General features: G+C 41.1%; 1 protein-coding gene across 3 annotated transcripts in view; it reads left to right on the top strand.

Moving 5' to 3' along the window:
• SPTLC2 (serine palmitoyltransferase long chain base subunit 2) overlaps positions 1 to 27,135 on the top strand; it is a 120,846-nt gene that overhangs the window by 68,846 nt on the left and 24,865 nt on the right. The window contains exons 10-12 of one of the 3 annotated variants that reach the window (XR_005030429.2): positions 13,027 to 13,165; positions 16,517 to 16,682; positions 23,252 to 23,289. The exons of the other annotated variants lie outside the window; for them this stretch is intronic. The gene's annotated coding sequence lies outside the window, so the exon portion shown is untranslated. The remainder of the gene's footprint in view (positions 1 to 13,026; positions 13,166 to 16,516; positions 16,683 to 23,251; positions 23,290 to 27,135) is intronic. 3 annotated transcript variants of the gene reach the window in all.

Raw genomic sequence — 27,135 nt, forward strand, 5'->3', positions numbered from 1 at the left:
CTTTGCCTGGTTTTGGTATTAGGGTGATGTTAGCTTCATAGAATGAGTTTGGGAGTATCCCCTCCTCCTCTATTTTTTGGAAAACTTTAAGGAGAATGGATATTATGTCTTCCCTGTATGTCTGATAAAATTCCGAGGTAAATCCATCTGGCCCGGGGGTTTTGTTCTTTGGCAGTTTTTTGATTACCGCTTCAATTTCGTTGCTGGTAATTGGTCTGTTTAGATTTTCTGTTTCTTTCTGGGTCAGTCTTGGAAGGTTGTATTTTTCTAGGAAGTTGTCCATTTCTCCTAGGTTTCCCAGCTTGTTAGCATATAGGTTTTCATAGTATTCTCTAAGAATTCTTTGTATTTCTTTGGGGTCCGTCATGATTTTTCCTTTCTCATTTCTGATACTGTTGATTTGTGTTGACTCTCTTTTCTTCTTAATAAGTCTGGCTAGAGGCTTATCTATTTTGTTTATTTTCTCGAAGAACCAGCTCTTGGTTTCATTGATTTTTGCTATTGTTTTATTCTTCTCAATTTTATTTATTTCTTCTCTGATCTTTATTATGTCCCTCCTTCTGCTGACCTTAGGCGTCATTTGTTCTTCTTTTTCCAATTTCGATAATTGTGACATTAGACCATTCATTTGGGATTGCTCTTCCTTTTTAAAATATGCTTGGATTGCTATATACTTTCCTCTTAAGACTGCTTTTGCTGTGTCCCACAGAAGTTGGGGCTTAGTGTTGTTGTTATTTGTTTCCATATATTGCTGGATCTCCATTTTGATTTGGTCATTGATCCATTGATTATTTAGAAGCGTGTTGTTAAGCCTCCATGTGTTTGTGAGCCTCTTTGCTTTTTTGTACAGTTTATTTCTAGTTTTATGCCTTTGTGGTCTGAAAAGTTGGTTGGTAGGATTTCAATCTTTTGGAATTTTCTGGGGCTCTTTTTGTGTCCTAGTATGTGGTCTATTCTGGAGAATGTTCCATGTGCACTTGAGAAGAATGTATATCCTGTTGCTTTTGGATGTAGAGTTCTATAGATGTCTATTAGGTCCATCTGCTCTACTGTGTTGTTCAGTGCTTCCGTGTCCTTACTTATTTTCTGCTCGGTGGATCTATCCTTGAGGGTGAGTGGTGTGTTGAAGTCTCCTAGAATGAATGCATTGCAGTCTATATCCCCCTTTAGTTCTGTTAGTATTTGTTTCACATATGCTGGTGCTCCTGTGTTGGGAGCATATATATTTAGAATGGTTATATCCTCTTGTTGGACTGAGCCCTTTATCATTATGTGGTGTCCTTCTTTATCTCTTGTTACTTTCTTTGTTTTGACGTCTATTTTGTCTGATATTAGTACTGCAACCCCTGCTTTCTTCTCGCTGTTGTTTGCTTGAAATATGTTTTTCCATCCCTTAACTTTTAGTCTGTACATCTCTCGGTTTGAGGTGAGTTTCTTGTAAGCAGCATATAGATGGGTCTTGCTTTTTTATCCATTCTGTTACTCTGTGTCTTTTGATTGGTGCATTCAGCTCATTAACATTTAGGGTGACTATTGAAAGATATGTACTTATTGCCATTGCAGGCTTTAAATTCGTGGTTACCAAAGGTTCAAGGTTAGCCTCTTTAGTATCTTAGTGCCTAACTTAGCTCACTTATTGAGCTGTTATATACACTGTCTGGAGATTCTTTTCTTCTCTCCCTTCTTGTTCCTCCTCCTCGATTCTTCATATGTTGGGTGTTTTGTACTGTGCTCTTTCTAGAAGTGCTCCCATCTAGAGCAGTCCCTGTAGGATGTCCTGTAGAGGTGGTTTGTGGAAAGCAAATTCCCTCAGCTTTTGTTTTTCTGGGAATTGTTTAATTCCACCATCGTATTTGAATGATAGTTGTGCTGGATACAGTATCCTTGGTTCAAGGCCCTTCTGTTTCATTGTATTAAATATATCATGCCATTCTCTTCTGGCCTGTAGGGTTTCTGTTGAGAAATCTGATGTTAGCCTGATGGGTTTTCCTTTATAGGTGACCTTTTTCTCTCTAGCTGCGTTTAAAACTCTTTCCTTGTCCTTGATCTTTGCCATTTTAATTATTATGTGTCTTGGTGTTGTCCTCCTTGGGTCCTTTCTGTTGGGGGTTCTGTGTATTTCTGTGGTCTGTTCGATTATTTCCTCCCCCAGTGTGGGGAAGTTTTCAGCAATTATTTCTTCTAAGATACTTTCCATCTCTTTTCCTCTCTCTTCTTCTTCTGGGACCCCTATAATACGGATATTGTTCCTTTTGGATTGGTCACACAGTTCTCTTAATATTGTTTCATTCCTGGAGATCCTTTTGTCTCTCTCTATGTCAGCTTCTATGCGTTCCTGTTCTCTGATTTCAATTCCATCAATGGCCTCTTGCATCCTATCCATTCTGCTTATAAACCCTTCCAGAGTTGTTTCATTTCTGTGATCTCCTTTCTGGCATCTGTGATCTCCCTCCGGACTTCATCCCATTTCTCTTGCGTATTTCTCTGCATCTCTGTCAGCATGTTTATGATTCTTATTTTGAATTCTTTTTCAGGAAGACTGGTTAGGTCTGTCTCCTTCTCTGGTGTTGTCTCTGTGATCTTTGTCTGCCTGTAGCTTTGCCTTTTCATGGTGATAGGAATAGTCTGCAGAGCTGGGACGAGTGACGGCTGGAAGGACTTCCCTTCTTGTTGGTTTGTGGCCCTCCTCTCCTGGGAGAACAGCGCCCTCTAGTGGCTTGTGCTGCGCAGCTGCGCGCAGACAGAGTTTCTGCTTCCTGCCCGGCTGCTATGGAGTTAATCTCCACTGTTGCTGTGGGCGTGGCCTGGCTCGGGCAGCAGCTCCAAAGTGGTGGAGTCGCATTGGAGGGGGAGCGGCTGGGAGGGTATTTATCTCCGTAAGGGGCCTCCCTGCTCCCTGCAGCCCAGGGGTTAGGGTGCCCAGAGATCCCCGGATTCCCTACCTCTGGATTAAGTGTCCCGCCCTGCCCCTTTAAGACTTCCAAAAAGCACCCGCCAAAACAAAACAACGACCAACAAAAAAAAAAAAAAAAAAAGAAAAAAAAGAAAAAAATTTTTTAATTAAAAAAAGAAAAGGTGGCCACTCGTTTTTCTTTATTCTCCGGTGCCAGCCTTGCCAGAACAAAACAAAACAAAAAAAAAAAATGGGCGCTCGCTTTTCTGGTGTCCTCCTACGCCAGGCCACCGGTGCCTGCTCACTGTTCTTGCTGCCCTGTTTCCCTAGTATTGGGGTCCCTATCCCTTTAAGACTTCCAAAAAGCGCTTGCCAAAACATAGCAACAAAAAAAAAAAAAAAAAAAAATTGGTCGCGTGCTTTTCTTATGTCCTCTGGAGCCCGGCCTCCGGTGCCCGCTCACTGTTCTTGCTGCCCTGTTTTCCTACTATCCAGGGCCCCCTGGGCATGTACTGTGTCTGGGCCCGGATGGCTGGGGCTGGGTGTTCGGCAGTCCTGGGCTCTGTCTCCCTCCCGCTCTGCCTATTCTTCTCCCGCCTGGAGTTGGGGGGATGGGCGCTCGGCTCCCGCCGGGCCGGGGCTTGTATCTTACCCCCTTCATGAGGCGCTGGGTTCTCTCAGGTGCGGATGTGGTCTGGATATTGTCCTGTGTCCGCTGGTCTTTATTCTAGGAAGGGTTGTCTTTGGTATATTTTCATAGATATATGTGGTTTTGGAAGGAGATTTCCGCTGCTCCACTCACGCCGCCATCTTCCGCCCGTGCCCCTTTTTTTTTTTTAAGGTATGATTGATATACACTCTTATGAAGGTTTCACATGAAAGAAAAAACAATGTGGTTACTACATTTACCCTTATTATCAAGTCCCCACCCATACCCCAATGCAGTCACTGTCCATCAGTGTAGTAAGATGCCACAGATCCACTATGTGCCTTATCTGGGCTACACTGTTCTCCCTTGATCCCCCACACCATGTGTACTGAATATAATACCCCTCAATCCCCTTCTCCCTCCCTCCCACCCACCCTCCCACACCCCTACCCTTTGGTAACCCCTAGTCCCTTCTTGGAGTCTCTGAATCTGCTATTTTGTTCCTTCAGTTTTACTTCATTGTTATACTCCACAAATGAGGGAAATCATTAGGCATTTATCTTTCTCCACCTGGCTTATTTCACTGAGCATAATGTCCTCCAGCTCCATCCATGTTGTTGTAAATGGTAGGATTTGTTTCTTTCTTATTGCTGAATAGTATCCCATTGTGTATATGTACCACATCTTCTTTATCCATTCATCTACTGATGGACACTTAGGTTGCTACCATTTCTTGGCTATTGTAAAAAGTGCTGCGATAAACATAGGGGTGCATATGTCTGTTTGAATCCGAGAAGTTGTATTGTTTAGGTAAATTCCAAGGAGTGGGATTCCTGAGTCAAATGGTATTTCTATTTTTAGTTTTTTGAGGAACCTCCATATTGCTTTCCACAATGGTTGAACTAGCTTACATTCCCACCAGCAGTGTAGGAGGGTTCCCCTTTCTCCACATTCTCACCAGCATTTGTTGTTCTTAGTCTTTTCGATGTTGGCCATGCTTACTTGTGTGAGGTAATATCTCATTGTGGTTTTAATTTGCATTTCCCGGATGATTAGTGATGTGGAGCATCTTTTCATGTGTCTGTTGGCCATCTGAATTTCTTCTTTGGAGAACTGACTCTTCATATCCTCTGCCCATTTGTTAATCGGGTTATTTGCTTTTTGGGTGTTGAGGTGTGTAAGTTCTTTATATATTTTGGATGTTAACCCCTTGTCGGATATGTCATTTACAAATATATTCTCTCATACTGTAGAATGTCTTTTTTGTTCTATTGATGGTGTCCTTTGCCGTACAGAAACTTTTTAGTTTGATATAGTCCCATGAGTTCATTTTTGCTTTTGTTTCCCTTACTGAAGGAGATACGTTCAGGAAGAAGTTGCTCATGCTTATATTCAGGAGGTGTTTGCCTATGTTGTCTTCTAAGAGTTTTATGGTTCCATGACTTACATTCAAGTCTTTAATCCATTTCGAGTTTACTTGTATGGGGTTAAACAATAATCCAGTTTCATTCTCTTGCACGTATCCGTCCAATTTTGCCAGCACCAGCTGTTGAAGAGGCTGTCATTTCCCCATTGTATATCCATGGCTCCTTTGTTGTATAGTAATTGACCATATATGGTTTGGTTTATATCAGGGCTCTCTAGTCTGTTCCATTGGTCTATGGGTCTGTTTTTGTGCCAGTACCAAATTATCTTGATTACTGTGGCTTTGTAGTAGAGCTTGAAGTTGGGGAGCGTAATGCCCCCAGCTTTATTCTTCCTTCTCAGAATTGCTTTGGCTATTCGAGGTCATTTGTGGTTCCATATGAATTTTAGAATGATTTTCTCTAGTTCATCAAATAATGCTGTTGATATTTTGATAGGAACTGCATTGAATCTATAGAGTGCTTTAGGCAGGGTGGCCATTTTGACAATATTAATTCTTCCTGTCCCTGAGCATGGGATGTGTTTCCATTAATTGGTATCTTCTTTAACTTCTCAAGAGTATCTTATAGTTTTCAGGGTATAGGTCTTTCACTTCCTTGGTTAGGTTTATTCCTAGGTAGTTTATTCTTTTTTAATGCAGTTTTGAATGGAATTATTTTCCTGATTTCTCTCTCTAATAGTTTATTGTTAGTGTATAGGAATGCCACAGATTTCTGTGTGTAAATTTTGTGTCCTGCAAATTTGCTGAATTCCGATATCAGTTCTAGTAGTTTTGGAGTGGAGTTTTTAGGGTTTTTTATGTACAATATCATGTCATCTGCAAATAGTGACAGTTTAACTTCTTCTTTACCAATTTGGATTGGTTGTATTTCTTTGTTTTGTCTAATTGCCGTGGCTAGGACCTCCAGTACTATGTTGAATAGAAGTGGGGAGAGTGGATGTCCCTGTCTTGTTCCCGATCTTAAAGGAAAAGCTTTCAGCTTCTTGCTGTTAGGTATGATGTTGGCTGTGGGTTTGTCATATATGGCCTTTATTATGTTGAGGTACTTGCCCTCTATACCCATTTTGTTGAGACTTTTTATCATGAATGGATGTTGAATTTTGTCAAATGCTTTTTCACCATCTATGGAGATCATCATGTGGGTTTTGTCCTTTTTGTTGATGTGGTGGATAATGTTGATGGATTTTCTAATGTTGTACCATCCTTGCATCCTTGGAATAAATCCTACTTGATCATGATGGATGATCTTTTTGATGTATTTTTGAATTTGGTTTGCTAATATTTTGTTGAGTATTTTTGCATCTATCTTCATCAAGGATATTGGTCTGTAATTTTCTTTTTTGGTGGTGTCTTTACCTGGTTTTGGTATTAGAATGATGCTGTCCTCATAGAATGAGTTTAGAAGTATTCCCTCTTCTTCTACTCTTTGGAAAACTTTAAGGAGAATGGGTATTATGTCTTCTCTGTATGTCTGATAAAACTCCGTGGTAAATCCATCTGGCCTGGGAGTTTTGCTCTTGGGCAGTTTTTTGATTACCACTTCAATTTCGTTGCTGGTAATTGGTCTGTTTAGATTTTCTGTTTCTTCCTTGGTCAGTCTTGGAAGGTTGTATTTTTCTAAGAAGTTGTCCATTTCTTCTAGGTTTTCCAGCTTGTTAGCATATAGTTTTTTGTAGTATTCTCTAATAATTCTTTGTATTTCTGTGGGGTCCGTTGTGATTTTTCCTTTCTCATTTCTGATTCTGTTGATGTGTGTTGATTCTCTTTTTCTCTTAATAAGTCTGTCTAGGGGCTTATCTATTTTGTTTATTTTCTGAAAGAACTAGCTCCTGCTTTCATTGATTCTTTCTATTGTTTTATTCTTCTCAATTTTATTTATTTATGCTCTAATCTATATTATGTCCCTCCTTCTACTGACTTCGGGCCTCATTTGTTCTTCTTTTTCTAGTTTCATTAATTGTGAGTTTAGACTGCTTATATGGGATTGTTCTTCTTTCCTGAGGTAGGCCTGTATTACAATATACTTTCCTCTTAGCATGGCCTTGGCCTTGTCTCACAGATTTTATGGTGTTGAATTATTGCTGTCATTTGTCTCCATATATTGCTTGATCTCTTTTTATTTGGTCATTGATCCATTGGTTATTTAGGAGCATGTTGTGAAGCCTCCATGTGTTTGTGGGATTTTTCATTTTCTTTGCATAATTTATTTCTAGTTTCATACCTTTGTGGTCTGAGCAACTGGTTGGTACAATTTCAGTCTTTTTGAATTTACTGAGCCTCTGTTTGTGGCCTAGTATATGATCTGTTCTTGAAAATTTTCCACATGCACTTGAGAAGATTGTGTATTCTGCTACTTTTGCGTATAGAGTTCTGTAGATGTCTGTTAGGTCCATCTGTTCTAATGTGTTGTTCAGTGCCTCTATGTCCTTACTTATCTTCTGTTTGGTTGATCTGTCCTTCAGAGTGAGTGGAGTGTTGAAGTCTCCTAGAATGAATGCATTGCATTCTATTTGCCCTTTTAATTCAGTTAGTATTTGTTTCACATATGTAGGTGCTCCCGTGTTGGGAACATCAATATTTTTAATGGTTACATCTTCTTGTTGGATTGATCCCTTTGTCATTATGTAATGTCCTTCTTTATCTCTTGTTAGTTTCTTTGTTTTGAGGTCTATTTTGTCTGATACAAGTACTCCAACTTCTGTTTTTTTCTCTCTATTAGTTGCATGAAATATCTTTTTCCTTCCCTTCACCTTTATTTAGTCTGTGTATATCTTTGGGTGTAAAGTGAGTCTCTTGTAGACAGCATATAGATAGGTCTTGTTTTTTTATCCAAGCAGTGACTCTGTGTCTTTTGATTGGTGCATTCAGTCCATTTACATTTAGGGTGATTATCGATAGGTATGTACTTATGGCCATTGTAGACTTAAATTCATGGTTACCAAAGGTTCAAGGTTAACTTCCTTACTATCTAAGAGTCTAACTTAACTCACATAATATGCTATTACAAAGAAAACCTAAGGGTTCTTTTCTTTTTCTCCTTCTTTTTCTTCCTTCTCCATTCTTTATATATTAGATATCATATTCTGTCCTCTTTGTCTATCCCTTGATTGACTTTCAGGATAGTTAATTTAATTTTGCATTTGCTTAGTAATTAGCTGTTCTACTTTCTTTACTGTGGTTTCATTACCTCTGGTGACAGCTATTAAACCTTACGGATACTTCCATCTATAGCAGTCCCTCAAAAATAAACTGTAGAGATAGTTTGTGGGAGGTAAATTCTCTCAACTTTTGTTTATCTGGAAATTGTTTAATCCCTCCTTCAAATTCAAATGATAATTTTGCCGGATAAAGTTATCTTGGTTCCAGGCCCTTCTGCTTCCTTGCATTAAAAACATCATGCCAACTGCCTTCTGGCCTGTAGGGTTTCTGCTGAGATGTCTGATGTTAGCCTGATGGGCTTTCCTTTGTATGTGATCTTATTTCTCTCTCTAGCTGCTTTTAACAGTCTGTTCTTATCCTTGATCTTTGCATTTTAATTATTATATGTCTTGGTCTTGTCTTCCTTGGGTCCCTTGTGTTGGGAGATCTGTGCATCTCCATGGCCTGAGAGACTATCTCCTTCCCCAGATTGGGGAAGTTTTCAGCGTTTACCTCCTCAGAGACGCTTTCTATCCCTTTCTCTCTCTGTTCTTCTTCTGGTACCCCTATAATGTGAATATTGTTCCGTTTGGATTGGTCACACAGTTCTCTCAATATTCTTTCATTCTTAGAGATCCTTTTTTCTCTCTGTGCCTCAGCTGGTTTGAATTCATGTTCTCTAGTTTCTATTTCATTTATCGTCTCCTCCACTCTATCCAACCTGCTTTTAATACCCTCCATTGGGCTCTTCAACGATTGGGTCTCCGACCAGAATTCATTCCTGAGTTCTTGAAATATCATTCCATACCTCCATTAGCATGTTAATGATTTTTATTTTGAACTCCCTTTCGGGATGAGTCATGAGGTCCATGTCATCTTTCTCAGGGGTATATTAATTTTACTCTGTACCAGGTTCCTTTGGCGTTTCATATTTGTGTATGGTGCCCTCTAGTGTCCAGAAGCTCTACTCTCTGGAGCTGCTCAGCCCCAGAAGCAATATCAGGGGTCGCAGGGGAGTGGGATTGGTGCCTCCAGGGAGGAAAGAGCTGTTTTCTGCTTCCCGGCTGCTATGCCTGTCTCCACTGCCTGAACCAGTGGGCCAGTCACACACAGGTATAAGTTTTGTCACAGAGCAGCTGGATATGGATCCCTGCTTTCCACAATGGCTGGAATCTCAGTCTCTCCGGGAATTCTACCTGTTTTAGCTTTCCAACCCCATAATCACAAGAGTATCATGAAAGCACCATGAAATGTAGGTTTGTGCTCCCAGAGCAGATCTCCGGAGTTAGTTATTCAGCAGTACCAGGCCTCCACTCCCTACCTCCTCAGTTTCTGTTCCTCCCACCAGTGAGCTGGGGTGGGGGAAGGGCTTGGGTCTCACCAGACCACAGCTTTGGTATGTTATCCTGTTCCGTGAGGTCTGCTCTTCTCTTCAGGTGTATGCAGTCTGGCACAGTCCTCTTTCCTGTTGCTCTCTCAGGATTAGTTGTATTGATTATATTTTCATATTATATGCAGTTTTAGGAGGACGCCTCTGTCTCACCTCATGCCGCCATTTTAATCCTTCCTCTGTTGTGCATATCTTAGTTATCTTCCTCACATTACTGTGAAATGCAGAAAAGCCTATGAAGAAAGTAGGAGAGCCTAAGAGTGCCCCAAATCCCTACATTGGAAGGAAATGTAGGAGCTGTAAAAGCTTACTGAGACAAATGAATGTGTTAATGGGAAATATAATGGATTTTGTACATGCAGGATCACTTAATGCTGCTTGCAAGTGTACCCCAAGTTTTTAAGGATTAAAATAGGTCACTAGTATTTTAGATGCTTGATTATTTTATAGAAATTCTGGATAGATTATTACATAGATATTTAAGAGTGTTTCAATAGCTTGGGGAAAAATTGGAGTTTTGGAGGAGCCAGGAACACATCATTTTTCCTGTTTTTTAATGATATGGACTCTGCAACCTGAAAATTCACACTCTGACACACTTAGGAACAGACTGGATTTCAGTAATGGGGACTGTCTGTATAATATTGGAAAGAACAGTAATGTAGCCAGTTAGACAATTTACCTCTTCAGTATGCAAGTGTAAATAAGTTGTAGTATAGGTCATCTTTTGTTTTAATAAAAGAATGAGTGTGTCCAAATTCTGCTCTACATTACTAAAGTTTTATCCACAGAAAATATATAAATACTTTGTTGGATTTTAGGGTTGTCCCTTAACACCTGTTCAATTCCAAGCAAAGATGACCTGTGTCAGATTGTAGGGCTTATGGCTATGTGTGTTCACACAGAAGCTATTATTCTCTGTCGAACTATGGGCCTAGTGTGAGTTTTCTCTTTTTTACCCCCCCAGAACAGAACTAGTGTATCTGAGACAGTGGTTTCATAATGTAAAATACATTAGAATGTAAAAGTAACTGGTAGAAAGCAGGAGGTATAGAAAGAGGGTAAGAGAAGGTGGGCAACATGCAAGTGTATTAGTTTCTGTCCTGCTACTTGGTGGAGAGTCAGTGGAAACTATCTTAAGTTTATAAATCAATACATTTTAAAGTTAGAACTAGAAGAATTGAAAATAGTAATATTACAAAAATTGGTGGTGAGTAGTAGAAGAAACATCTAGAAGCATGCCTCATATAGACACCATCCAGTGTTGATGGAGCAAGAAGCAGATGTATATTATTCAACTGCTAGAAAAGCCAGAAATAGAACCTGGAGCTGCTTCCTACAATGGGAAGGCAGGTGGCTGGGCAGAAAGGTGGGAAACGTTAGGGGTTTTTTATTTAATAATATTCTGTACTACTAGAATTTTTTTACCATGTAAATATGTTACTTTTATGATTAAAACCTTATTATTAGATTCCAGAGGATATTAATAGCTTACAGGAAATAAATCCTGCTTAAAATAAGATTGAAAGGCTTAAAAAATACACAAATAATATGTGGTTGATTATTAATAAATGTTTTCATCTCTTCTGTGGGAAGATATGCTGCTCTTTGGTGATGAGCATGTAGAGCCTTCAGAAATGTTGCAGCATGCAAGGGAGGTTGAGGTCCACTCCCTACCCTACTTTGTGAGCACTCCTTTCCCTCCCAACCTTTTTGACATTTCCCCTTCAATTCCTATCTTTTTCCAAAAAGGGAGGAGTATGTGACTGATTGATGAGTAGATGTTGAAAGGCATCTGACCTAGGAACCTCTAACTCTGGGGAGAAAATCTGTTCCCAGCATGGGGCAAATTACCTTTGAAGCCAAAATCAGTCAAAGAGAGAAATAAAGTGGGAGAAACCCATTTATTGCCTACAAGCAGTCGTCCACTTCTGCTCTCCCATGTCTCCAGCAACCTGGCTGCAGAAGAAGAGACCCCACCCAACCTCTTCCATCCATATATGCCCTGGCTTGCCCTTGTAATTACGTATTGATATGGAGATGGCTGCTTTTCTCCACCCCTTGGAAATACCTGTTGATATGGAGATGTACTAAGGCCAGGCGAGAGATTCTGGAAATACTGCAATTTTACCCGTAGAACCAAAATATGGTAGTCATCGATGGGATTCGTGCTGCCAGCGTGCTTGTACCTCAAGTGGGCATACTGAGTTAGGATGGGCTGGTGAGCAGAAAAATGAGACCGAGGAGATTCTGGCAAATGCACTAGGCATTTGAAATTCTAGCTTTTACTTCTTACAGGTCCACATCTGGTAATAGAAATTTAGCTGTAAGATCTATTTATTAATCATGGTAAAATGTCCGACCAAAGCAACAAAAATTATACTTTTCCATTTTCCAGAGCTATATTTTCATGTATTTTATTTCTTTCCAAGGTGTAGTTAATAATATGTGTAGCACCCACCTTAGTGTTTGACATCTTAGTAGCCTTTTGATAAATTTGCTGAATGAATGAATACACACGATTCAGAAATATTAGAAAATGGGTAAGTTGATAGTATGTTGTGTTGAGTGAAATGGCCAAATCATGAAACAAAATTAACTAGATATGTGCATTTCACTAGGTAAATTTTAAAATGATGACAAATAATTTTCTATGGTGAAAACTGCATTTTTTCTATTTCTTAGTTTTGAAAGGAGCTGGGCTCATTTGCGTAACTGTTAGTATAAGAGAAAAAAGAATGCGTTGAGCAGATTGAGGCTTAATTAAAATAAGGTTTGGATCATTTGAATAATTCCTGTAACAGACTTGTTAATGAGGTGTTAAGTGATCACCTGGAGAATCCCAGGAACTATCAAAAACTAATTTAGGAGAACTGAGGAACTTCTTTAAAAGAAAGTACTCCAGGATTCCCATGCTGTCCGGACTGAACTGTTATTAAAGACAACGAAGTCTTAGTTGGGTGATCATAAAGGATTTCCTACTTCTACCCAGGGGGTGGACAGCTTTTACCTCCACTTGTTAGGTGTGGCAGGTGGTCTTTTCCTTGAGCCAAGCCTGGGCAGCCCTCTCTCTAAACCTTATACTTCTGAGCCCAGAATGGTTGGGTTCCACTTTTTTCTTTATTATTTATCTGCTTTTACATAATTTGTTTATTTCAATATTATAAATTCATCTAAATAAAAATCAAAAAAGTTTTCTGGTGAACACAGCTTTATTCTTGGCCACAATGCAGTTTAACAGTGCATCTGATTCTGAGAGGCTAGATTCCTCCTTTCTGGTAATGTACTACCTAGGACACCATTAAAAAATACTCGATTCCACATTTCTTAAACATTTATCAACCATCTCTCTGTATCTTGTGGTGGGTATGCTGATGAGGAGTGCAGAGATGAACATAGTAACTCTGGGGGGAAAATCCCAGGGCAAAATACCTTTAAAACCAAAATCAGTCAAAGGGAGAAATGAAGTGGGAGAAACCTGTTTATTTCTTACAAGTGGTAGTCCCGCGTCTCTCTTGATCTGGCTGCAGAAGAAGAGGGAGCTCTACCCAACCTTTCCAGTCCAGAGAAGCCCTGGCTCACCCATGTAATTACCTATTGATATGGAGATGGAGGACTTCTCTCCACCCCTTGGAAACACCTACTGATATGGAGATGCACTAAGGCCAGGTGAGAGATTCTGGAAATACTGCAATTTTACCCACACCCTCCAGAAATCTTGCCTGACAGTCTACACATTCCCTATCTTCTACAATGGCCCCTGGGTGAGAAAACTGGGACATTATAACCAGAGGTAATGTTGTATCTCTCTATCATGCCTGCTCCGGTAGGGTTATATGGTACCTGAAACTTCTGCTTTACTCCTAATTGCTGCACCCATTCTTGTAACGCCTGTCCAGTAAAGTTGGTGCCTTGATTGCTTTCAATCACCTGCAGCCAGCCATAGGCTGCAAAGAGATGCTGTAGGCCCCTCATGGTGGTTTGCTGATCTGCATGACATGCAGGAAAAGCAACCAACAGGCCAGTAGCTATGTCCACACCAGCCATGGCATACCAATAATCCTTCTGATATGGGCAAAGGCCAAATATAGTCTATCTGCCACCTGACAAGGAATATTGGCCCCTTTACTCTTGTCCCGTGTTGCTGCGAGACTCGGTGTAAGTCTTTCTTAGAGCACACAAGGCACTCCTTTGAGGCTCTGCTGACTTATTCAAAGGTCAGTGGCAGGCTCCCCTCAACGGGCTACAGCCCACATTGTCTTTTACTCCTCATGCAGCAAACGCTGATGTAACCATTAGGCTACATCAGAGGCAGGCTTTCCTTCTAGCCAGCTCACCTGGGCCAATGTGTCTGCTTCATCATTCCCTGGGGATGCCAAAGGCACATGGCCAGTCACATGACATACAGTAATAGTCTTAGTCTGACCAGAGGCCCATAGATCTTGCCACAACTCTTGCCCACAAAGGGGCCGGTGACCAGCCGTCCAGTTGGCATGGTACCATGTTGGTAGCCACAGGGTCAAGCCCCAATAGATGGCCCAGTTGTCAGTGCAGACAACTTTAACCTGGGTGATCATGAGTCATACTGCCTGCAACTCAGCCCACTGGCTGCTCTTCCCCTCTCCATCCTGTCTCAGTCTTAGGACGGAAAGCCACAGCCCTCCACTTGGGGGCTGCCCACAACTGGAGCCGTCTGTATACCAAGCATCTTCAGGTATAGGGGCTTTTCCCTCCTGGTAAGGACTCTGCTACCCATGGCTCAAAAACAATTTCTTTCTGCTTTCCACTGGTATATGTCACTGACCCCAGTAAGTGTTGGAGTTCTCTACTTAAGGGCTCGTAGAGAGGGCGCTACGCTGCTGTAAATATGCACCCCATTTGGCCAGTGTAGGTGTCTGTGCCACACCACTCCGTGGCCTTCGGGTCCAGTCTCGCATCCCCATAATGGGATAGGTGGTTATTACATTGGTCGGAGTTGTTCTTGTGATGGGCTCCATAGCCAGCAAGGCATGGTACATAGCAGCCAGTTGCTTCCCTATCAAGGTGTATCAGATCTCTTCTCCTTTCCATAGTCATGACCAGAATCCAATGGGTTGGTGTCTCCATTCAAGCCACTGCCAAAGACCCCCATCCATAACTATCTTTGGTTACATGAACATCTAGCTCACAGGGCCTTTATGAGCCCATTACACTCCAGGCCTGCACAGCCTTGACTGCTCGCTTAGCAGCAGTAAAAGCAGCTGCACATGTCTCATCCCAGTCCCACCTGATGCCCTTTTGTACCAACTGGTATAAGGGCTTCAGAATTTGTGCCAAGTGTGGGATAAACACTCTCCAGTAGCCCAAAAGACCCAAAAACTCTTATAATATTGCAAGTGGTAAGAGTAGGGAAAGCCTGGACCTTGTCTATGACTGCTTCAGGAATAACTTTAGTTTTACTCAACCAGACATCCCCCAAGAATTTTACATACAAACCAGGTCCCTGAACCTTGGTGCTGTTCACAGCCCACCCTTTCTCCTGTAGATGTTGCAGCAGTCTAGGAACCACCTCTTCTAAATCTGAAGGAGAATCAGACATGAGCATAATATCATCAATGTAGTGAAATACCTGCACTGTTTGTGGTTTCTTCCATGTGGCCAAGTCCTGGACTACAAGTCCATGCCAAATGGTAGGACTGTGGAGGTATCCCTGTGGAGGGACCGTGAATGTCCACTCCCGGCCTTCCCATGTGAAGGCAGACTGTTCCCGGATTTCCTGTGCTATGTCAATAGAGAAGAAAGCATTAACAAAGTCCACAACGTAATGATAGGTCCCTAGTTCATGATTGAGGGTGTCCATAAGGGCTGCTCTAGAGGGTACAGCGGCATGTGAAGGGGGTGTGACTTTGTTCAATTCCCTGTAGTCCACGGTCATATGCCAGAAGCTGTGTGACTTTTTCACTGGACACACTGGGGAATTAAAAGGACTATGAGTGGGCTTTATGATGCCCACCTTCTCCAACTACTGTAGAGTTTCTCTAATCTGCTTGTGCCCCCCAGGCAATTTATACTGCTTAGTATTTGTCACTCACCAAGGTAAAATTTCAGGCAGAGCTACAGGTGGGTGCTTAGCATGTCCCCTCAGAACTGCCTTTACCACACATACCCTCAGTCCTGAACTCACTTGCAGTGGTCTTTAACCACAGGCCCTGCAGGATATCTACCCCAAAAATATATTCTGGGATGGAAGAAATGTGCACAGTATACTTCTTTGGGGGTATACCCTATCCCCAATGGGATTTGGGCTTTTTTCCATCTAATTGCCTTACCCCACATAGCCATCTATTATAGCAGGGGTCCCAGGAAAACATTCAGTGTTGCCATGAATCAGAGAACATGAAGCTCCTGTGTCCACCAGCACAAGGACACATTGTACATTCACAGGGAACCAATGAATTGCTAATTCTGCACGTGGCCTTTGGTTCCCACCACATCCCCCAAGGTGGGGGCCTTGACCCTCCCCTCAGTCACGTTGTCCTATGGGGGTGAGAGCCCAGGCAGAGCCTGGGTAATGTACCCCAGGAAGTCTTGCAGGGACACAGGTCAGACATGGGGCTTTGCCTCCAGCTTCCATGTCCTGGACCTCAGCAGCTAGAACTGTTGTTCTGGCTTTAATTGGTGCCACAGTTCTAACAAGATCCTATTGGGGTGCCCATTAATTTTTTCTTTCACTACCCAAGCCTTTATCAAGTCAACCCATATATATGGGTCCTCAAGACCTTCATGGGGCCCTTTACACCTCTCTTTTCAGTCATGGCCCATACTTCCTTCCATACTCTTACTACTTCAACCTTCCCCAGATCTGCTAAAGTACAAGTAGCCTCACATATGGAATCCCCTATGTGGGGAGCAAGAAGAGTCACTAGGGACCCAACGAGAGGTGGGAGAGCTGTATGGAGCTCCACATTTCTCATTCCTATGATGAACAACTCATCAGGGCCCTAGGGGTCCATATTAATAGATGATATTTTTCATGTCCAGCTCCTGTAAAACCTGCTGAGCTCTACATAGGTTTTCCAGCTAGTGGGTAAGTATGGTAAATCACCCTGATTAGGTCAAACTGCCCTGATGGCTGCTGTCAACCAATCCAGAAGTTCCCGATTCCCTGAGGTGTGACAGGCACTTTGCAACTGCTGCTGGAGGAAGGGTGAGTCATCAGGGAAGCCAGTCTACTCATTTCAGAATCGACATAACAATGTTTTCCACCTCTATATCCCAGAGACAGAAAAGCCATGTAGGCAGAGATTCCAGTGGCTTCTGTCGATACCAGACGCTTATGTCCACCAACTAATCCTGGGTATGGGGCAGAGCATGGAGTGCTCCACAACCTGGGGAGGGGGCGGCTCCTCCCCCTGAGGAGCCAGTGATGGTTGTGTTTTTACTTTCTTAATTACAACTGGGCAGGCCTTTAATATAGGAGAGGCTGGTGTCTTGGGCGGTGGCCTCAGCAACAGATCAGCCCTAGGCCCCATCCCCTCATCCTCTTCTGACATCTCGTCTGCCATCTCCTGGGCTGAAGGCACTGCTCTTTCCTCCCCCTCCCCCAAGATCTTCTGCAACACAGACTCTCCTGCTGCCTCCCCCCTCGCTGCTGCTAAGGAATCTTCCAGGAGCGCAACCCATCTTCTCAATAACTGTCTCTCTTCCTTAAGGGCATCCCATAGGTCATCGCTCAGCTCCTCCAAGCAATGCTGAAATGTGTCTTTCTCCTGCCGAATTCCCTTTCTCTCCTTGATAGCCCTCTCTCTCTCTCCTTGATAACATTTTCCACTATCTCAAGGAAAAAAGATCAGTGTCAGCTGCTATAAGGGCATTCAGGGTGTCCTTTTCCCAATTCTGCAGAAGGCTCCACCCCTCTAGGAGGTAGGTGCTTTACCCTAGACCAATTCCTCAGTAGGACCTCCCCAGTTGGAAGTCCCACATATAGGGCGTTACCAAGTGAAGCTGCACCCTCTTTCACTGCAGCCACTGGGGCCTCCCCACCATCCCTAGAGGCAGCCTGAGGGTCGCACCCATGTAGACAGATTTCAGGTTCAGAGGACCTGCCAACTACCGCCACATGTAACTCCAGGGGAGCGTCCTGGGGCAAAATACCTTTGAAAACAAAGTCAGTCAAAGGAAGAAATAAAGTAGGAGAAACCCATTTATTTTTTACAAGCAGTCATCCCACATATCTTTTGACTGGGCTGCAGAAGAAGAGAGAACTCCACCCAGCCTCTCCAGTCCAGATAAGCTCTCCCTTGCCCATGTAATTACCTATTGATATGGAGAAGGACTACTTCTCTACACCCATTGGAAACACCTGTTGATATGGAGATGCACTAAAGCCAGACAAGAGGCTAGGAGCCAAGATGGCGGTGTGAGTAGGGCAGTTGAAATCTCCTCCCCGAAACATACATATTTTTGAAAATACAACAAATACAACTATTCCTAAAAGAGAGACCAGAAGATACAGGGCAACAGCCAGGCTACATCTACATCTGCAAGAACCCAGCGCCTAGCGAAGGGAGTAAGATACAAGCCCCGGCCCGGCGGGACCCGAGTGCCCCTCACCCCAGCTCCCGGTGGGAGGAGAGGAGTTGGAGTGGGGAGGGAGAGGGAGCCCAGGACTGCTGAATACCCAGCCCCAGCCGTCCACACCAGGAGCACAGACACACAGTGTGTGGTGTGCTGAATACTAGGGAAACAGGACAGTAAAACCTGCAAGCGAGTCCCCGCAGCTGGCGCCCCTGGGACAAAAGAAAAGTGAGTGCTTTTGAAAGTCTTAAAGGGACGGGGCTTCAAGCTGGACGGAAGTGTCCCAATGCACTCAGCCCAGCAGCTGGGAATCCCAGGGAACTCCGGCACCGTAACCCCCAAGGCGGCAGCTCAGCTTGGAGGCCCCTCACTGTGATAAACAGCCTCCCGCCCATTCCCCCTCCTGTGCGGCCCCGCCATAGCAGAGCAGCAGCCTGAGGCCAGCCACGCCCCACAGCAACCGCATGGAGCTCCACAGCGGCCCGGGCAAGAATCAGAGACCCCATCTGCCCGCAACTGCCCAACACAAGCCGCTAGGGGTTGCCGTTCTCCCAGGAGAGGAACATGAGGAGCGAACAGGAAGGGATTTTGTTCTCCTAGCTGACATACATGCCATGTGCCCATTGCCATGAAAAGGCAGAAGAATTTGATTCAGACCAGAATCACACAGACATCCTCCCCTGAGAGGGAACCTGAGGAAATAGACCTAACCAATCTTCCTGAAAAAGAATTCAAAACATAGGTCATAACCATGCTGATGGACTTGCAGAGAAAAATGCAAGAGCTAACAGATAAAGTTGGGAGGGAGAATACAGAAATAAAACAATCTCTGGAAGGACGTAAAAGCAGAATGGACGAGATGCAAGAGACCATTAATGGAATAGAAATCAGAGAACAGGAACACAGAGGAGCTGAGGCAGAGAGAGAGAGAAAAGGATCTCCAGGAATGAAAGAATATTAAGAGAACTGTGTGACCAATCCAAATGGAGCAATATCCGCATTATAGGGGTACCAGAAGAAGAAGAGAGAGAAAAAGGGATAGAAAGTGTCTTTGAAGAAATAATTGCTGAAAACTTTCCCAAACTGGGGGAGGAAATAGCCTCTCAGACCACAGAGGCACACGGAACTCCCAACACAAGGGACCCAAGGAGGACACATAATAATTAAAATGGCAAAGATCAAAGACAAGGACAGAGTATTAAAGGCAGCCAGAGAGAGAAAATAGGTCACCTACAAAGGAAAACCCATCAGGCTATCAGACTTCTCAACAGAAACCTTACAGGCCAGAAGAAATGGCATGACATATTTAATGCAATGAAACAGAAGGGCCTTGAACCAAGGATACTGTATCCAGCACGATTATCATTTAAACATGAAGGAGGGATTAAACAATTCCCAGACAAACAAAAGTTGAGGGAATTTGCCTTCCTAAAGCCAGGCAAGAGATTTTCAAAATGCTGCAATTTTACCCACAAGAGTACATGATCCTTGCCTTTGAGAAAACTTACAGTCTAAGGGTAGGGGTAGGATACAGCTTTTCTAGAAGTTGCCTCCTCCTCCTCTTCCATGAAAATATCCTCCTCCCTCTGCTCCCTAATCACCACCACCACAGTTTGCCCTTCTCCCACCTCCTCAAAGCCATTAAGATTCCTTAAAGCCAACTATTTGCTGGAGCAAATGCAAATTTTACCAATCTTAGGTTCCTATCAAACTCTGGATTTTTCTCTATAGAAGATACCACTTTAATAAATTAATTACCAGCAATCAAAGAGAAAAAAGATTTCCTTTTGTAAAGTATCCTTTTCATTATCTAGCCAAAAGGAATTTCTTAACCAACGGCTTAAGCCTTCTAAAATCAGCCAGCAGTATGACCTCTTTGCAAGTGGAGAAATTTGAGTTTAGGAATGGGACAAGTTGTCTCAATGTCTTGTCTCAAAATAGAATGTGGCTTTCCTGAACTCTGCCTGCTTCTACTTCTGAAGTTTCATTAGTGATATTTAGCATTTTATTAAGATAGACTGTTTTAAACCTATTTATAATTTTCTGGCTTCTGGTCATTTTCAAGAAGAAAACAGCTAAGTTGTGAGTAATCAGCTCTCCAAATGAAGGTCCTTTGGGGCATTTACCTGCCTGTTTCCTCTCCATGGATCAGGAACCCCTTTCACCTCCCTCTCTCTCCTTTAGAAATCTACTCTGAATACTCAAAATAACTTTTGTAGCATGGTCTGTCTGTTTCTTGCACTCCCATCCCTTTCTTCCAGATCCAAATGCTAATAAACGTTTCTTGCCACATTTGTGTATTGTTTCAGTTTATTTGAGGCTGGCTATTAAGATGCTGACAGGCTGCAGGCTGGAAGCTAACCTGTGAACAAATGTAAACTTATTCATTTAATAGAATATTGTTCTTAATATCAAACATAAATAAGAAGTTTGAGTATGTTCCCCTGGGACAGGGAAGGAGTCTGAATTAGATGTGCCCCTCCTTTTGGAAATGTGGTAAGATGATATAGGGAAACTAAACTCATAATCAGAGTACTGTGAGTTGGGTTTTTTGTTTTCTTGCTTTTTTATGATTGAAGTGGGTGAATTATCTTAGTTTTATAAAATTTAGTTTTTATATGTCAACTACAATTTTTTAGAAAGTGAAAAAATTTTTTAAATATTTTTTCCCCACAATTTGATTTGTTCAGTTACCATTTAGCTGAGACATATGACCATTATTACTTCAGCCTGTTCTCATCACTTCCAGTGTATGTACTTTATAGCCCAGACTTCTTAATTTATTGAGAACTTTCTAAACCTTAACATGGTTAGAATTGCTTTTTCCCCCAGAATTCTTTCTGAGGACTTTGTCTAGGACACTAGCTTTTTTCTTCAATTGTATTGCTGTTCATTGCTACAAGAATACTTAATATGTATAAACATGCAACAGGATAGATGGACTCCTCAGTTAGGAACCAGGTACACACACTTCTGGCAGCTTGCCAGATTTGAGAGCGTTATGAAGAGGAATTGATTTAAAAAATTTTTTTTAAATTGTCACCTATGGTTTTTCTGATTACTTGAATATTTGTATCTCCATGCCATCTACTTTGGTGGTGGAATGAGGTTCAGAAGGACTTTATTAAGGCATACTTTACGTGTTCTCAAACTTTGTCCATGGACTCCAACACAGGAGAGCTTAAAAATTAGTAATAATGCCAATGTTGGGCCGTTTGCATACCCAGTGAATATCTGGGGGTGAGACCCCTGCAGAGTTTTTTTTGAAAGCACCCCAGATGATTTTAATGTGTAGCCACTCTTGAGCACCACTGATATACAGCTTCTTAAAAACAAGATTTCTAGTCTGTTTCACCAGATTTGAGTCTTGGTGGAGCAGACCAAAGAGTACGCATTTTAAAGAAAACTTCAGTTATAATGCAAACTATAGAGATTTAAGGGTTATTATTTTTTTTTTTTAGTTTGCCTATGTCAAAGAGAACCAAAAGTGACTGCTGATTGGTGGTAATTGGGGAAGGTAGAGGAAATTGGAAGGCAAGGTACATGATTTCTTTCTTTTAAAAGAAAAATAAGGGAAATATTGACTGGTGGAATCGGAGTTTGGTGATAAAGCTAAGTAGCCAATTTTCATTATTTTTTGAAGTCTAAATGCCTTGATGCTTCCTTCTGGAGATCTGATAATCCTTGCTGGATGAATCAGTGCCATAGATGGAGAAATTAGAAAACAATTAGGGGAGGTAGAAAGAGAACTAAGGATTCAGAGACCTATGATCAGGCTTCTTAAGGCTGGTTAGAATTATTTTTGTTTTACTTTTTTAAAAAGCTTGTTAAATCAGAATTTCAAAATTTTCTGTATATAATTTACAAATGGCTTTGCCCACTATAAACTTAAAAAAAGTCAATACTAATCAGGTTTTGAAACACTTAATTTTACTGCCTTACCTTCTTCCTCTAAAACTGTTTAGTTTAATTCCAGGCTTAGCCTTTTACCAGTGATTGCCTTATTTGCTAACCTGTTCATCTGAAGGTGGATGCTTGACCACAATAAACATATGTCCTCATTCCTTTAGTTCTAACAGTGGCTTGTGGTGTGTTCCAGCCCTGAAGGAGGACAGGAGGAGAGTCTGGACAAACGAAGATTTTCTATCCTGAGCTAGCACACTTTAAAACTCAGTTCCCTAATTTTTCAAAGGCACTTGGCCTCCTTTGGTCCATTTGTTTAGGGCCCTCTGTTTCTGGCTATGCATTAGCTAACTTCTTTCAAACTTTTGATTATATTGAATCAACAACTTTAAGCCTTGACCCCTGCTGCTTGTTGCCCATCCTGTGGCAGTTGTCAGGAAATCCGAGTTTTTGGCACTGAAACTAATTAAAGGATTAAGCTCCTACTAGAGGTGAGTGGGTGATTAACGGTGCTGTGAGAGGAGTTTGTTGTGCTTGGTGTTAACAAATACCTGCTCTGGTTGCAGATGAGGGAAATAGCAATAGTAATAAGAAAGAGTAGATTCAAATACTTGGATGCATTCTTTCTTGTAAGGAGGTAAAAAACTAAAGGGCTGTTTTAGAAACAGTATCCCTAGGGTAGGGAGAGGCAGGCTTTCTGCTTTGATGTTCATTAATTTGACAGTTGCCCAAGCTGAATACTTAATTTTGTTGCCAGACAAGCAAAATAGGGGATGTACATAGGAGATGGTAAACCTAGTTTCCACTCATTTTCCTTCATTGTTATAAAGTTACTGGACTCTTGCTTCTTCCTCAAAGTCCCCTGTAGATAGCCCTTTTACAAGACTGTCCACTGGACACGAAAATGGCTTATAAAGAACTAGTTGAAGGTACATTTATTTCCAATTCCTTGGGTCTCTTTAGGTCCAAACAGAAAGATTTTCCAGTGCCATTTAACTGGTAGTTAAGGGGAAGGTGTTATTAAAATCATTTTTCCCTGCCCTTTAGCTAATATTTTTTTTGTTTTAGGTAACATTCTTAGATAAGATGCTTAATCCTTCTTCCTCTGAAATCATGTGAAAACCTGAACAAGTCCAAATTCCAACATAGTGTGGTTTTAAAAATAGCTTCACTGTGATGTTTTTTCTTTATATCCTATACTCTATTCTTTCTTCTACCCCTCCTTCCTCTGTAGTCCCATTTGGTACTTTAAGATATTTTTAGATATTGTCCTAATTGCAGTCTACATTTCTGCAGGTGTTCATGGAGAAGTTAGAGCAAAGGATGACCTAAAGGTCAGTTGATTTATGTGTTTACTAGCATTCTTTTGCCACTTTCTCCTTTCTAGTAAACCGTGAGATCCTACTCTTCCTGGTACATCCTGTATGGATATTTGTGACAAGTATATAATTTATTGACTGAGACAATGATGTGATGAGGGATGAAATTGTTGTCTGCTGCCTATCCCCCCTACTTGAAAGCTGTTCAAAGAATGCTGTAATAGATAACTGCATTTTTCACAAATCAAAGGTTTGTGGTAACCCTGCATTGAGCAAGTCTGTTGACACCATTTTTCCAGCAGCATTTGCTCACTTCTCTTCGTGTTATGTATTTTGTGTTCTGACAAAACAGTTTGACCTGTTATATTTAATAGCTGACAAATGTGTGCAAGTTATAAAGCTATCACACAAATAAGGAATGGATTTTCCCAGGTGTTCAAATGTACATTTTATGACTTCTGGAGGTTTCTTCAAGGAAGTGATTGAGGACACCACAATAATGATCAGCAAGAAACAGGACTGGTTAAGGCCTTTGATACTGTACAAAGAATCATCCCATGATATATGTCACTGCAGCCTGGGAGTCAATAGACCAGTAATTATAAGAATAATAGTTAGAAGAAACTGGCATTGCTAGAAGCATGCTGGGGCTGCAGAAGATTCCAGAAAGCAGTCTCTCCTGTTCCTTTAGAAAGTACAACTCTATAGGGATCGTGCTGGAACACATGTCCATCCAGACCCCATACCCATCTAAAAGGGGTTATGTGTATGTCCAGGTCAGTCTATGGATGTAGAATGTCTGCATGTGTGAGCTTGGAACAGAAATGTAAATGGAAACAGGCCACCACACAGCATTGTGCAAGGAAAGCTACATTTGACGAATATGTTGCTTGGGGTTGAAGTAGTTTGTTCTTCTGTATGTTTAAAACAATTGCAAACATACCTTAATACAGTTATGTTTTTGCTTATTCTTGGCTTTTGCATATCACATATAGTTTTGGTTCTATAAACAGATTATCTGTGGCGCATTTATAATTGTAATCCACCTCTTTAACTAAACATGTATATTATTTCCCCTAAGTATGTGTTAGTTGTTTCCCACCTCAGTGGAACTGGCATATATGGACTTATGCCAAAATTAAATGTTAGCAATAAGATAATCTGCTTTTAAAATAATAAAATATTTCAAATTCTAATGGAGACTTTGATTACCTGGGCACCACTGGTGCTATACCTCACCCTTCCCCCATCTACACAGTTAAGTGAGGACATGTTAAATTTATTTTAGTAGCAGACAAGAGATGTGTCATTACATTTTTATATATTTTAGTTTTTTTTAAGGCATATTATTCTTTTATTTGGTATCTGATCTTTTAAAAATCCAGAGGTACCTTTTGTTTTTCTAATTTGAAGGTAGAAGAATAATGCCTTAAATATTGTTAAAGTAAAATAAAAATTTTTTAAATATAGATTATCTTGTATATATAAATATAAAATAATTAAAATAATTAGTTTTTAAATACCATGCATCAGACATTTCATTAAATGTTCTACAAGCATTATTTCATTTAATCTTTAAAGATATTACAAAGTAGGTGTAATCATTCCCAGTTTGCAGACTGGGGCTCAGAGAGGTTAAGCAACCCAGCCAAAACCATACAGATGGTAGATGCTGGAACCAGAATACAAACCCAGATAGTCTGACTTCAAGCACATATACCACCAAAGAACCAGTGAAACTAATGAGTGAAACTCAGGAAGAGTGTGCAACAATTAGTTCCTGACTTTCTCAAACCTGCTTTTGCTGCTTCAATGTATTGCATCAAAATGGGTGTCTAATGGTTTTAGGTTCTAAAATGTCCTCGATGGAAGCATCTTTTTATACCTATTCCATATTATTAGGTGGAGAATCAGTTTAGCCCCACTAGAGAGCATGTTCCACCCCTTTTATAGTGAGGAGTGATTTTCAGAGAAAGAGGGCATTTGCTTGCCATCTTTGATTCTTAAATTTGCAGAGGTGTTTTGCCTCACCTGGGTGATAATTAGTGGGTTATGGGATGATAGGATCATCTGAATTGGTGAATAAGGGAAAACTGGTTAAAACTAGTTCTGAAAGTTGGCAGTATGGTGGAGGGTAAAATATATGAGGCATATTTAAAAATTGTAAATTAGAGTGTTGAAGAATGATGATATGTTAGTAAGGTTGTCTGTGTCCTGTGTTTTGATTAAGAGTGTGCTAAAGAATTAAAAAATGGAGACCTAGAAACAATGAGGGAAAGTAAGCTAGTCCTTTATTTCATCTTAAAAACTAAAGCTAATCCAAAGGGTCAGAACATGTAGTGTGTGAAAGATTTAAGTGGCATAATTTTAAGGGAAAACATGAATGGAGGGAAATAATAATAGTGAACATACATTGTGTTTATGTGTACTGAGTACTGTTCTAAGTGCTTTTCATTAAATTCTCACAAGTTTTAGACATATTCTCCCTCTCTTATAGAATGAGAAAGCTAAAAGGTTAAGTTGCTTACCCAGGGTCACAGGGTTACTAAGTGGTGGAGTCAGGATTTGAACCAGTTGTCCAGAAGTTTGAACGTCTAAAAGGATTTCCACTTTCTCAGAGTATTTCAGCTTGAGTGTAGCTGTGTATTCTTGTGGGAGGTACTAGGGGGAAAAAAAACAGTATTTGCCATCAGAGTTTGCAGTTTGTTTTGAGGACATGAGACCACACATGGAAAGGTATAAAAATAAACAGGAATTTATAAAATAACAAGTTAATGAAGCACAAAGTAGAGGCATGTCTTAAATGTGCCAGGAATTTTTCCATAACCTAATTTTTTTTTTGGTATCATTAATCTACAATTACATGAGGAACATTATGTTTACTAGACTCCCCCCATCACCAAGTCCCCCCCACCATTTCCCATTACAGTCACTGTCCATCAGCGAAGGAAGATACTATAGAATCACTACTTGTCTTCTCTGTTATACAACTCTCCCCTGTGCGCCCCCCTACATTTATAACCTAATTTTTTTACTTATCTCCTTTATCTTTCATGGTGCTCTTGGTTCCTTTGGAGTTTTTAAAATTAGAAATACATAAACATTTATAGAAAAACAAAAATTTTGGCATTTTTTTTCCTGTTGTGTAATGACTATGATACCATTTTTGTATCTCTTGTACATACACACACACAGTGAAATAAATTAAAGCTTTATTATTTAATTATGTACTAGATTTTTTCTTAATAGTTTTTATTTTTTTATTTTATTTTTTTGGTATCATTAATCTACAATTACATGAAGAACATTATGTTCACTAGGCTCCCCCCTTCACCAAGTCCCCCCCACATACCCCTTAACAGTCACTGTCCATCAGCGCAGCAAGATGCAGCAAAATCACTACTTGTCTTCTCTGTACTGCACAGCCCTCCCCGTGCCTCCTCCCCCACTATATATGCTAATTGTAGTGCCCCCTTTCTTTTTCCCCGACCCTTGTCCCTCCCTTCGCACCCATCCTCCCCAGTCCCTTTCCCTTTGGTAGCTATTAGTCCATTCTTGGGTTCTGTGATTCTGCTGCTGTTTTGTTCCTTCAGTTTTCTTTTGTTCTAATACTCCACATATGAGTGAAATCATTTGGTACTTATCTTTCTCCGCCTGGCTTATTTCACTGAGCATAATAGCCTCTAGCTCCATCCATGTTGTTGCGAATGGTAGGATCTGTTTTTTTCTTATGGCGGAGTAATATTCCATTGTGTATATGTACCACATCTTTATCCATTCATCTACTGATGGACATTTAGGTTGCTTCCATTTCTTGGCTATTGTAAATAGTGCAGCGATAAACATAGAGGTGCATCTGTC

The sequence above is a fragment of the Manis pentadactyla genome, chromosome 11 (assembly GCF_030020395.1).
Source record: "Manis pentadactyla isolate mManPen7 chromosome 11, mManPen7.hap1, whole genome shotgun sequence".
In the NCBI taxonomy this organism is placed as follows: domain Eukaryota; kingdom Metazoa; phylum Chordata; class Mammalia; order Pholidota; family Manidae; genus Manis; species Manis pentadactyla.